At 44.2% G+C, this 12,871-nt stretch overlaps 1 long non-coding RNA gene across 10 annotated transcripts in view; it reads right to left on the reverse strand.

Annotated features, from left to right (window-relative positions):
• Window positions 1-11,951, reverse strand: part of LOC139037765 (uncharacterized) — a 92,799-nt gene extending 80,848 nt beyond the window's left edge. For 8 of the 10 annotated variants that reach the window (XR_011490656.1, XR_011490659.1, XR_011490663.1 and 5 more), the window contains exons 1-2: window positions 11,863-11,951; window positions 6,559-6,714 (exon numbers count right to left, since the gene is read on the reverse strand). This is a non-coding gene — a long non-coding RNA (uncharacterized lncRNA). Of the gene's footprint in view, window positions 1-2,425; window positions 6,046-6,279; window positions 6,436-6,558; window positions 6,715-11,862 lie in introns of those variants that run through there. The other 2 variants (XR_011490662.1, XR_011490664.1) reach the window with 2 other exon arrangements.
• Between the last annotated feature and the right edge of the window lie 920 nt (window positions 11,952-12,871).

Here is a 12,871-nt window from a genome sequence, read left to right on the forward strand (position 1 = left end):
TGTCAATAAAACTTTATTAACAAAGGTAAATGATGAACAGTTATGCCACTGATAGCTGACTTTTTTTTTTTTTAATTTTTATTAGTTGGAGGCTAATTACTTTACAGCATTGCAGTGGTTTTTGTCATACATTGAATTAGCCATGGATTTACATGTATTCCCCATCCCGGTCCCCCCTCCCACCTCCCTCTCCACCCCATCCCTCTGGGTCCTCCCAGTGCACCAGGCCTGAGCACTTGTCTCATGCATCCAACCTGGGCTGGTGATCTGTTTCACCCTAGATATACATGTTTCGATGCTGTTCTCTTGAAACATCTCACCCCCAGGTTCTCCCATAGAGTCCACAAGTCTGTTCTATACATCTGAGTCTCTTTTTCTTTTTTTTTACATATAGGGTTATCGTTACCATCTTTCTAAAGTCCATATATATGTGTTAGTATACTGTAATGGTCTTTATCTTTCTGGCTTACTTCGCTCTGTATAATGGGCTCCAGTTTCACCCATCTCATTAGAACTGATTCAAATGAATTCTTTTTAATGGCTGAGTAATATTCCATGGTGTATATGTACCACAGCTTCCTCATCCATTCATCTGCTGATGGGCATCTAGGTTGCTTCCATGTCCTGGCAATTATAAACAGTGATAGCTGACTTTTGAACATATCATAAATATTTATTATTGAAGTATAGTCAATTTACAATGTTGTGTTAGTTTCTGCAAAGTTTCTGTACAGCAAAGTATAAGGTCCATATAATCGAAGCTATGGTTTTTCCATTACTCATGTACAGATGTGAGAGTAGGACCATAAAGAAGGTTGAGTGCTGAAGAATTGGTGCTTTTGAACTGTGGTGCTGGAGAAGACTGTTGAGAGTCCCTTGGACTGCAAGGAGATCCAACCAGTAAGCCCTAAGAGAAATCATCCTTGAATATTCATTCGAAGGACAGATGCTGAATCTGAAGCTTTGGCCACCTGATGCAAAGAGCCAACTCATTGGAAAAGACCCTGATGCTGGGAAGAATAAGGGCAATTCTTTTTTACAATCCTTTCCACTATGGTTTATCTTAGGATATTGAATAAATTCTCCCAAATATTAATATATCAGTGGAAGCTTTAAACATGTATCACATCACATTCCTGCCATAGAAATACCCAGAATCTATCACTGGCTGAAACAGACTGGCAACAACAAATTTCTTTCCTGAACTTGTGAAACTGGTTTTATTTTTCCCTCTTCTACCTTCAGAAAATACATTTTTTCACCTTAGTTGCTCAGTCATGTCCAACTCTATGTGACCCTATGGACTATAACCTGGCAGGCTCCTCTGTCCATGGGGATTCTCCAGGCAAGAATATTTGAGAAAATACATGTTAGAAAGTAACAGTACATATTCATACATTGAATATAGACAGATAAATACAACCCCCACCTTCATGGTTTTTGTCTGTCTTCTCCACTTTTCAGAATCTAGTTCATTCTCCAGGAAAATCCTTTTATGCTTTTATATTTTGATGTGTGCTAGGAAATGACAAAACATCTAAACCTTATTATGTGCACATTGACATAATAGGTTTACTGAACATAATCATTAGGGCTCATATACTGCAGCAATACTTAGCCGTAGGGAGTTGAATTCCATGGAACATTTCAAGTGTGGCCACCCACTCTGGAGAAATCGGCATAACAGAACATTTAGAAAGTACACAGTGTTTAATCTGGCCAGACAAAGGTGGTTATTTCTGGCCATTTGCTTGGTGTACCCAGCACATATCCATTCTCCTTGACATTTTACAATTGCTCTTCTCAGCTGTGAAATCATTTTTATATAACTGAGATAGCAGCTGTTTGCAGAACACCTCGCTCATTCTGGTTTATAGGAGAACATAAAAGCACCATCTGCTTGAAGTTTATTCTGGAAACCCTCTGCCAAACAGCAGACTGACTGCTAGATGATAGACAGCCTCAGAAAATCACTGACCAACTTGCTTTGGGGCAGAGAGAGTTGCAGGAAGTCCCTCAGTGGTCGTATGGAGTAAGGGTTAAAAGAAAATAAATCCCCAATATATAAAAACTCACTGTTTAGCACACAAAATCCAGTCACACTACTAAAGGTAAGATGTTTTGGGGGGTTGTTGATGATCATCAGGTGCGTTTGGAGTCATGACTCTCAAAGTTCATTCTAACTGGAAATCGAGATGCAGAAACATCATGGCAGACACTTGGTACTAAAAGCATCATTCTCCACTTCCTGTGGCTGAGATCAGGACTGCTAATCAGTCATATCATTCTTTTCCTATTGAACCCCAAATAGACCTGAGAATCCTTCCAGCCCCAGTACTTAAAAGTGCCACCCTTCAGCAAATTTTCTACCGGTACCAGATAGGGCTTAACGAGACTGTGTTGTAGCAACAAAAAAAAAAACAAAAAACTGAAAACAGAAACAATCTAAGTGATTATCAACAGAAGAAATCTGAATACATGTTGGTACAACTAGATAATACTTTGTAGTGGGTGAAAAAATGAGATAGAACTATTTACACTGCTAGAGGAATTAATCAGAAAATACATCTTTGTACCAAGACATGGAAACAACCCAAGTGGCCCTCAACAGATGACTGGTTTAAGAAGAAGATGTATACACATACAATGGAATATTACTCACCCATAAAAAAGAATGAAATAATGTCATTCACTGCAGCATGGATGGACCTAGAGATTTCATACTGAGTGAAGTAAGTCAGAAAGAGAAATAATATATAATATCACTTATATTTGGAATCTAAACAAATGATACAAATGAACTTATTTACAAAGCAGAAATATATTCATAGACATAAAAAACAAACTTATGGTTACTAAAAGTGAAAGTGGTAGAGGAAGGGATAAATTAGGAATATGGGACTCTGAGATACAAACTACTATGTATAAAATACATGAATAGCAAGAATTTGCTCTATAGCACAGTATCTATAAATGATAACTTATAATAACCTACAATGGGATATAATCTGAAATAATAACTGAATCATTATGTTCTAAACTTGAAACTAACACAATATTCAAAATCAGCTATACATCAACAACAAAATTTTAAATGAGGAAACTAAAGCAAAACAAAATCATATTATATGCAAATAGTAACACATAGAGTAACTTATTTTAAAAATGGACATTATTTTTAAATGTATATTTTAAATAACATTTATGTATTATTTCCAGTCTCTACAGGAGCACTCACTCATCAGAGAGGACTTAGTTGCCCCCTTATATAGAATAGTCTTACCCCTTTCTTCTCCAGCCCTTTTCTCTGCACTAATTCAGAGCTCTTGTCACTATGAGAACCATATTTTCTATTTACTCACTTCTTTATGGCTCACTGGCCCTGAAAGAGTATGACCTCCAGGGACTTTGTTTTGTTCCTCTTTGAATCCCTCACACCTAGAATGCTTCCTGGTATGTAGTAAGTGCTCAGTAAACACTGGTTAAAAGAGTGCCTACATGAAAATGCACCTAGAAAAGGGAAGTTTCCAAGACAAGATCCCTCAGATTGTCAGTGCTTGAGGCACCATGAGAACTTGGCTGTGCTGAGAGCCCAAGATTGTCCCTTAGGACCTGGTCCCATGGCCCTGCGTGTAAGCTCCCATTTCCCCCATGTCTTCTGAGTATTCATAACTGCCTATTGAGAGTTCATAACTGCCCATGATGCTCTCCTTTAAAATTCCCCCTCAGTCATATTGGAGGACTTTAGGACCCACAGTGAGTGGAGACTACAAGTGAAGCAGGAAAAATTCTTCCACTAGTTAGGATTCATTTGTGGGAGTTTGGCTTGAGATGGCATGTCTCTTTGTCCAAAGCAGAGACATCTTTCAGAGAAACTACAGAAGGACTCCAAGGGGAAAAATATAGGACAGCATCATTCTGCCCTAAAATCTACAACAATTCATTGCTGCCTTTTATCAAGTTCTGTCCCTGCTGTGACATGGAGTCACCAAAACCAAAACCCAGATCCTGCTGATGGGGACATTTCCCCTCAGTTATGAAGAATTAGATGTCCTTGGAAGCTTGGGTTAAAGCATGAGATTCACTCATTCATTCATTCACTCATTTAACAAATATTAACAGCATGCTTACCTGTACCAGGCATTTTTGGAGGTGCTGAGGATATAGTGGGGGCAAAAGAGACAAGTTCCTTCCCTAACTGATTGTGCATATGGAATGCAGTCACACACACCAGGAGCAAATGGAGACACAAACCTAAAATAATTATAATTATGCAGAAAATGGAATAGTCTAATAAATTGAGTAGAGTGATGAATGAGGAGGGTAGAAGAGCTATTTTAGCAGGCTGGGGACAGCATCTCTAAGGAGAGGTAAGGAGATGATTTTGTACTGAGAACTTATTAAAGAGAAGCCAAGTCTGGGGAACTTGGAGGCCAGGACTTCCAAATCAAAGAACCAGCAAGACTATGCTCTCCAGGGAAGAATCCTTCCTGCCTCTTCCTGCTTCTGGTGGTCTCAGGCATCCTTGGCTTATGGCAGCATCCCTCCAATCTTTGCCTCCTCAAACAGCTAAGATCATAGCATCCAGTCCCACCACTTCATGGCAAGCAGATGAGGAAAAAGTGGAAACAGCAACAGATTTTATTTTCTTGAGCAGCCATGAAATTAAGACACTTGCTCCTTGGAAGAAAAGCTATGACAAACATAGACAGCATATTAAAAAGCATAGACATCACTTTGCTGACCAACGTTCATATAGTCAGAGCTATGGTTTTTCCAGTAGTTATTTATGGATATGAGAATTGGACCATAAAGAAGGCTGCACACCAAAGAATTGATGCTTTCTAATTGTGCTGCTAAAGAAGACTCTCGAGAGTCCCTTGTACAGCAAAGAGATCAAACCAGTCAATCCTAAAGGAAATCAACCCTGAATATTCATTGGAAGGACTGATGCCGAAGCTGAAGCTCCAATACTTTGGCCACCTGATGCAAAGAGCTGACTTATTGGAAAAGAGTCTGATGCTGGGAAAGATTGAGGGCAAGAAGAGAAGGGGGCAACAGAGGATGAGATGGTTGGATGGCATTACCGACTCAATGGACATGAGTTCAAGCAAACTCTGGGAGAAAGTGAAGGAAAGGGAAGCCTTGGCTGCTGCAGTCCACGGAGTTGCACACACAGAGTCAGACACAACTTAGCAACTGAACACAGGTCACATGACCTTAGCAACAACAGGTCACATGACCTTCTCCTCCCTGTGTGCCCCTAAGCACTCTCACCTCTTCCTACAAAGACATCAGTTATCAGATTTCAGAACTTCCCTAAATCCAGGACAATTGCATCTCAAGATCTTGAAGTAATGGCATCAGCATAGATAGGTCTTATTTCCAAACAAAGACACATTGGGTTTTCCGGATGGATATAAATTTGGAGGAACACTATTAACCCTATCTGAATGTGCAGTAAATATTCATACTGATTCTCTTATGATAATTTAGGTTTGTGACCTCATTCTTCATCTTAGCCAGGCAGAGCAAGACAGAATACCTCTGGACACTTTCTAGAAGCAATGAAAGGTATTGAGCATCGGGCAATCCCATGGGTGGTTTTATCATCCTTGTGACCCATTAGTACCTCAGGTTCCAGGTTCCAGGACCTCTGTTCTCAGGTGTGGCTTCTGAGCCTTGTTGTATATGGAGCTTTAACCATGCTCAGGGGGAGAAATTTGGTTCCAACTAGGCCAATGAAACAGAAACACAAGACAAATGCTGGAACCCCCTCCATATTTAGGTGATCATCTCCCAACAAGGCTCTTTAACTGTATTTGCATTTCAGATTTTCCAGTCCATGAGAAGCTAGGAGATTCTCAGAGCAAAGAAGATATCCAAGGGGGATGGTTTCTTGACTTATGAAACTACTGTGTCCACTCTGTGTCCCAAATACCTTTCAATGAAACTGTCTTCAGTAATTGTAGACCTTTGTCTTGATGTACATGGAGATGAAGGTCATACACAATAGATTCTCTATGGGAGCCAGTTTAGTAATATCTACAAATGAAAAGGTTTAGACTGAAGAGCTGTATGATTTCCAAAGACCATTCATGATGATGGAGTAAATGAAATGCTACTGGAATGTATTTTTCCTATTTACACAACTTGCATCACCTACTTGGGAAAGAGTGAACTGTAACAAAAGTGATGTTCCTTTTAATAATAAAAATGCAAAAAATTATGATTGTGACATGTGATTTCATTTTTTAATATTTATTTAGTTTTGGCTGCATCAGGTCTTAGTTGCGGCATGCAGGATCTTCCAGAATCTTCATTGTGGTGGGCAGGCTCCAGAGTGCATGAGCTCAGTAGTTGTGGCACTTGGGCTTAGTTGCCCTGAGATTTGTGGGATCTTAGTTCCCCAACCAGGGATGGAACCCATGTCCCCTGCATTGGAAGGCAGAATCTTAACCACTGGACAACCAGGGAAGTACTGACACATGGTTTTAAAAGCAAGGATGTATACTCACAAATATTTGATGAAAAAGACATGACAGTTGGTTCACCTACCTTTTATTCTGTAGGATCTAGGCTGCATCACTGGTCCTATGAATTTCTAAGTTCACCAGCCTGATCTTGTAGAAGGAGTTGATTGCTCTGTGTCAGGAGATCAGGTGCTCTAGACATTCTGCTCCTATTCAAAAGCATTGTTATAACTGATGTCCCCTTAATAAATGAAGAGAAAAAAGAAGTCGTAACCTAAGATACTAAATGACTTCATTCCACTCTGAACACATGTGCTTTTGCTCATGCAGAATACAAGTAGTCCAGTCCCCAAATCCAGCCAGCGGCCCATGTATACCAGGGCCCTCTAATGAATATAACAGCATCAGTTCTTCCCAGGACTTTGGGTACCATATTAGCTATACAATCCACATCCATTGAGTCAGGTGTCAGAGCAAATGCTTTCTCAGCACAGATGAACTCAAAGGTTTCAGAATTGAACTTTACAGCTAAGTCTTGAACAAATACCTTCCAAGAATGCTCTGATCCCCAGTATAATCATACTTTGAACTTTCTGCTGTAACTTCTGAATTCCTCTACCACAGAATTAGCCTGGTAAATTTTAAAAACTAGAGTAACAAGACATTGCATGATTACCACCTAATTGCAGCCATTTCTCCACCAGGAAGTCATGCATTGTCTTTCTAAGACATTTCTTATAAGTGTATTCACATAGGATTAAATACATCTAGCCCCAAATGGCTATTATGCTTGACAAGCTGATTAGTAAGTGCAGTGAGTTGCAAAGTGCAATCTGAGTAAATTGGATGCTTTAAGATTCACTGGAAGAATGCTGTTAATTACACTGGCACATTTAGAGTCTATACATATATCTTTTCAGTAAAATAGATTGTGGCATTATATGCAGTACAATTTCTGCCTTAATAATGCTTAATAGAGGCATGTCAAGCCTACGACTTGTAATATTCTCATTTATATTAAATCATCTGTTAATACTTTTCTAATTGTTCTCCTGGCTTCTGTCCAGGATGCTTTCCTACACCACAACAGAACTGCTGTCGCCAAACTAGCTGAAAATGCATTGGTTCTTAAGAACTTAAACCCATGAAGTTAGGAAAACAAGCAAAGGGATTTCTGATATGGCCTGGCTCCAGATTTTTGCATTTTAGTACTGGCAAAAACTCCTTCATTGATCAAACTTCAGCCAGACTACTTTGGAAAGGAGCCTTCTTAGAAAGAAGTTCTTTTTCTCTTAATTGGGATGTGATTGCTTTGCAATGTTGTGTTAGTTTCTGCTGTACAATGAAGTCAATCAGCTATGCATGCGTGCTAATTCACTTCAGTCGTGTCCGACTCTTTGCGACCCTATGGGCTGCAGCCCACCAGGCTCGTCTATCCACGGGATTCTCCCGGCAAGAATACTGGAGTGGGTTGCCATGCCTTCCTCCAGGGCATTTCCTGACTCAGGGATCAAGCCCAAGTCTCTTAATCTACTGCATTGACAGGTGGGTTCTTTACCACTAGCACCACCTGAGAAGCCGTGTCTGTGTGTGTGTCTGTGTGTGTATATATATAGAGAGATCTATCTATACATCTCTATATATATCTACATATATATTCCCTCCCTCTTGGACCTCCCTCCCACACGCCCCACATCCCACCTATCTAGGTCATCACAGAGCACAGAGCTGAGATCCCTGTGCTATAGAGCAGATTCCCATTAGCTATCTGCTTTACACACGGCTATGCACATGCATCAGTCTACAAGTTCTTAACATTGGGTGGCTTCCATGTCCTGAGGCTGCTAAATCAATTCATCAAGGATCTTCACACCACTGACTTCTGTCTTAGTCCATCAGGACTGCTATAATGAAAATACAGTAGACTGGAGGGCATAAACAACAGATATGTGTCTCTCGCAGTTCTGAGATTGAAAGATGATGATCAAGGCTCTGGTAGATTCTGTGTCTAGTGAGGGTCTGCTTTCTGGTTCACAGATGGCCATCTCCTCATTGTGCCCTCATATGGAGAAAGACGTGAGGGAGTCTCTGTGGTCTCCTTTTATAAGGGCATTAACCCCATTCACAAGGGCTCCACCCTCATGCCCTAATCATCTCTCACAAGTGCCATCTCCTACACCATCACACTGAGAGGTTAAGATTTCAACATACAATTTTTTTTAGGTGGGGGGAGAGGCAAACATTCAGTCCATAGCATTTCCTTTGCCCCCATCTTTGACCTCTATGCCTTTGGCTTATCTTTAGCAAGAATCTTGCTAAGACAGTTTAGCAAGAAGCCTCCTTGATGTCCAGTTTCCCACCCACCGATGCCCCTCGATTTGTCATCCGGCTATAAATACCCACATGCCCTTGAAGTGTTTAACGTTGATTTCCAACTTTTCCCCTCTACAGCCATAGTTTTCTTTTTTTAATTTTTAAAAATGTATTTATTTGTTTTTTTTTATTGAAGTATAGTTGATTTACAATGCTGTGTGAGTGTTTTAGATGTACAGCAAAGTGATTCAGTTATGTATAGAGAAAGATAGATAGATTCTTTTCCCGTTAGCCCAAGCTCATGTGCCTGACAAACAGTGAAGCCAAACAAACTGAAACATCGGAGTTTGGAGCAGAGAAAGTTTTGATGCAGGCCATGCAAGGAGATGGGTGGCTCATGCCCTAAAAAACCCCTAAGCTCCCCCAAGGATTTTGGCAAAGGACTTTTAAAAGCCAGATGAGATTGAGATGAGACATATAGAATAGACTTGTGGACATAGTGGGGGCAGAAGAAGTTGGGACAAATTAAGAGAGTAGCATGGAAACATGTAAATTACCATATGTAAAATAGATAGCCGGTAAGAATTTTTTGTATGAAGCAGGAAGTTCAAATCTGGTGCTTTGAGACAACCTAGAGCGGTTGGAGGTGGGAGGGAGGTTCTGGAAGGAGAGGACACATGTATGTCTATGGCTGATTCATATTGATGTATGGCAGAAACCAGTACAATATTACAAAGTAATTCTCCTCCAACTAAAAATAAATAAATTTTTAAAAAGTTTTCTAAAGTCCAGTGACGTGAGGAGTTTCTCTGACCTTGGATGTGGGAAAGAAAGCTGAGTGTCAAAGAACTAATACTTTTGAGCTGTAGTGTTGGAGAAGACACTTGAGTCCCTTGGACTGCAAGAAAATCCAACCAGTCAATCCTAAAGGAAATCAGTCTTGAATATTCATTGGAAGACTGATGTTGAAGCTGAAACTCCAATACTTTGGCCACCTGATGCGAAGAACTGACTCATCTGAAAAGACCCTGATGTTGGGAAAGATTGAACACAGAGAAGAACGGGACCACAGAGGATGAGATGGTTGGATGGCATCACCAACTCAGTGGACATGAGTTTGGGTAAACTCCAGGAGTTGGTGATGAACAGGAAGGCCTGGTGTGTTGCAGTCCATGGGGTCGCAGAGTCACACACGACTGAGTGACTGAACTGAACTGAACTGAAGTGAGGGGTGGGGGTATTGCAGGGTCTGTGATCAGTTTGTGCACAATTCTCCAATTGTCTAATGATGAGGGAACAGGGTGGGGTCACAGGGGTTAACATTATCAGTCCTTAAGCTCCAGGAGGCCTAAGACTATGTGCTTTAGGGTCATCTAATAGTTAACATATTCCATTTAGTGCAGGGTGGGAAGGTGGGGGAGTGAGGGTCTTTACATCTACAAAACAACTCAGGAGATGTGCATCAAATACTATTATCTAGGTACTTCAGAGGAGAAGGCAATGGCAACCCACTCCAGTGTTCTTGCCTGGAGAATCCCAGGGATGAAGGAGCCTAGTGGGCTGCCGTCTATGGGGTCGCACAGAGTCGAACACGACTGAAGTGACTTAGCAGAAGCAGCAGCAGCAGGTACTTCAGAGGGGAGCTAAAGCAGAGGCTATGGGGGAAGTCCAGTACCCTTCCCCTCCTGTTTCACAGGGTCCTGCTCCATTACATATTCAGTATAGGTTTTCACAAGATGTTAAATATAATTCTGTGCTATACAGTTGGTCCTCGTTGGTTATCTATTTTCTGTATCAGTTCAGTCGAGTTGCTCAGTCGTGTCCGACTCTTTGAGACCCCGCGGACTGCAACACCCCAGGCTTCCCTGTCCATCACCAGCTCCCAGAACTTGCTTAAACTCATGTCCAAAGAGTCGGTGATGCCCATCCAACCATCTCGTCCTCTGTCGTCCCCTCTTCCTCCTGCCTTCAATCTTTCCCAGCATCAGGGTCTTTTCCAGTGAGTCAGTTCTTCGCATCAGGTGGCCAAAGTATTGGAGCTTCAGCGTCAGCATTAGTGATGTGTATCAGGACTGCGGTAGAACCTCGGGCGCTGAAAGGAGGAGACAGACCCTGCCCCCTGCTTTGAAGGAGTTCAAGCTACAGGTGTCGCCAGGAACCTGCACACCCCTCACCCTGCGAGGAAAGTGTTTTTCTTACCTCGTCCTGTCCTCAAGCTCAGGCATCCCAGCATACCTGAAGAGCCACTGTGAGTGCAACCTCAGGCAGGATGGGGGTGAGACTCTTTATTCCCTGAGCGGGGCATGGAGGGCTTACGCAACGCTGCTCCCAGGCGTGGAAGACGCCTCCTCCCTTTCTGACCCGTGTACTTGGCTCCTCCCAGGTGCCGCGAGTACATCATAAAATCGGCAAAGGTAGTAAACTCACTGTAAATCTGGAGATGCACCCACTGTTCCCGGACACCAGCGCACTGAGACCCACAACCCTTACAAGCAGGGACCGCCGAGGACCCTGGGAGTTGCCCGCGGGGATGATCCCACGCCTCCGACAAGCAGGGGTCTCCCCGGGAGCTTCACGGAGAGTCCCCCCAGGGCTAAAGTCGGCTCTCGAGACCAGAGTGCTGGGAAAAGATGGGGTCAGAGGCCAGCTCACCCCTAGAACTCTCATTTCCTGTGTGGTTTAATCTAGGTGAGAGACGGATGGAGTCCCAGGGTTTGGGGAAAGAGAGTGCAAAAAAACGGGCTCCCCATTCTCGGTCCTACAGTCCTTCGGGGTATTGGGGTGCGGGACAAACAGTATACAGCATCCTCTTCGTCGCCCCCTCGTCAGCCCCACGGGTGACCTACCAGCAATCTGCTGCAGGTGGTCACAGGTAGGGGAGACCGGGTACGCAGCGCCCTCGCTTCCAGGGATGGGGGTGCCACGTCGAGGTGCTCCAGGTGGGACCAGCGCCCTTGCTAGGTCCCGGAGATGGACCCCAAGTTCAAGTTCTCTCTGCCCCGTGCGCCCAAAAGCCTGGAGAACTTGCCCATCTCCAGGGACAGGGGATAGGGGAACAGAGGCGCTCCGCACTCACCTTTTCGGGTTCTCCAGCATCCAGCTCAGCGACCGGCGCAGCCCCGGGGCGCACACTTGGGGCGCCTCCCGCTGTCCCGCATTCGCGTAACGCCGCTGACCCGCGCGAGTGAGGGACTCTGATGCGTCCCAAGCCCGGTCGCGACTCTGAAGACTGCGCCCCGGCCCTCGCCGCTGTCCGCGCCCCGGCCCTCGCCGCTGTCCGCGCTCCGCCACCAACTTTTCTCCTGCCGCCGCTTCCCGGTCCCACCCTCATTTCCTTCCCAGTTCTGGGGTTCCGGGACTATCCCCAGCCCTCCGGGGGCGCCCAGCACCCACACCCTCCCGCGCTTGATGCTGAGCTGGAGGAGAGCTGGGCGCAGGGTAGAAGGGCGCCGGCGGGGACGCAGGGCGCCCCCAGCGCTGGAGAAGTGGCGCCGCGGGAGGCAGACGGACCAGGTGAGATGGCTCTCAGCCTTGATCTCTTGTCCCCGCGAACCGAGTCCTCCCGCGGGGAAACTGCGAGGTCGAGGTTGCAGACTCGGCCCCTCGCCCCCTGCAGCGGGGTCCTCGGGAATTCTGCCCGAATATGGAGAAGGGTCCTTTCTTTCCCCATCTACCCTCGGTCCCTCTCAGCAGGCGATCAGCGCCTCCGACTTGTAAATTGCTCAGTCGTCTTGGACGCTCCTGACTTCAGGAATTAAAAATCCCATGCATTTGTTGCATAACCATCCTCGACCTCCACTGGGAGAACAGGAAGCACGGAATCTGTGTTTACAGAGGTGGACATTTACCAGTATTTGGCCTTCCCTGGTGGCTCAGATGGTAAAGAATCTGCTTGCCATGCAGGAGACCTGGGTTCCTTCCCTGGATCGGGAAGGGAATGGCTACCCACTCCAATACTCTTGTCTGGGAAATGCCATGGAGAGAGGAGCCTGGCGAGCTGCAGTTCAGGGAATCGGAAAGAGTCGGACACGAGAGAGCACCTTCCACACTTTACCTGTGTTTTGGTTACGCCGTGTTAAGGCTCA

This window comes from Odocoileus virginianus, chromosome 12 (assembly GCF_023699985.2).
Source record: "Odocoileus virginianus isolate 20LAN1187 ecotype Illinois chromosome 12, Ovbor_1.2, whole genome shotgun sequence".
NCBI classification, from domain to species: Eukaryota; Metazoa; Chordata; class Mammalia; order Artiodactyla; family Cervidae; genus Odocoileus; species Odocoileus virginianus.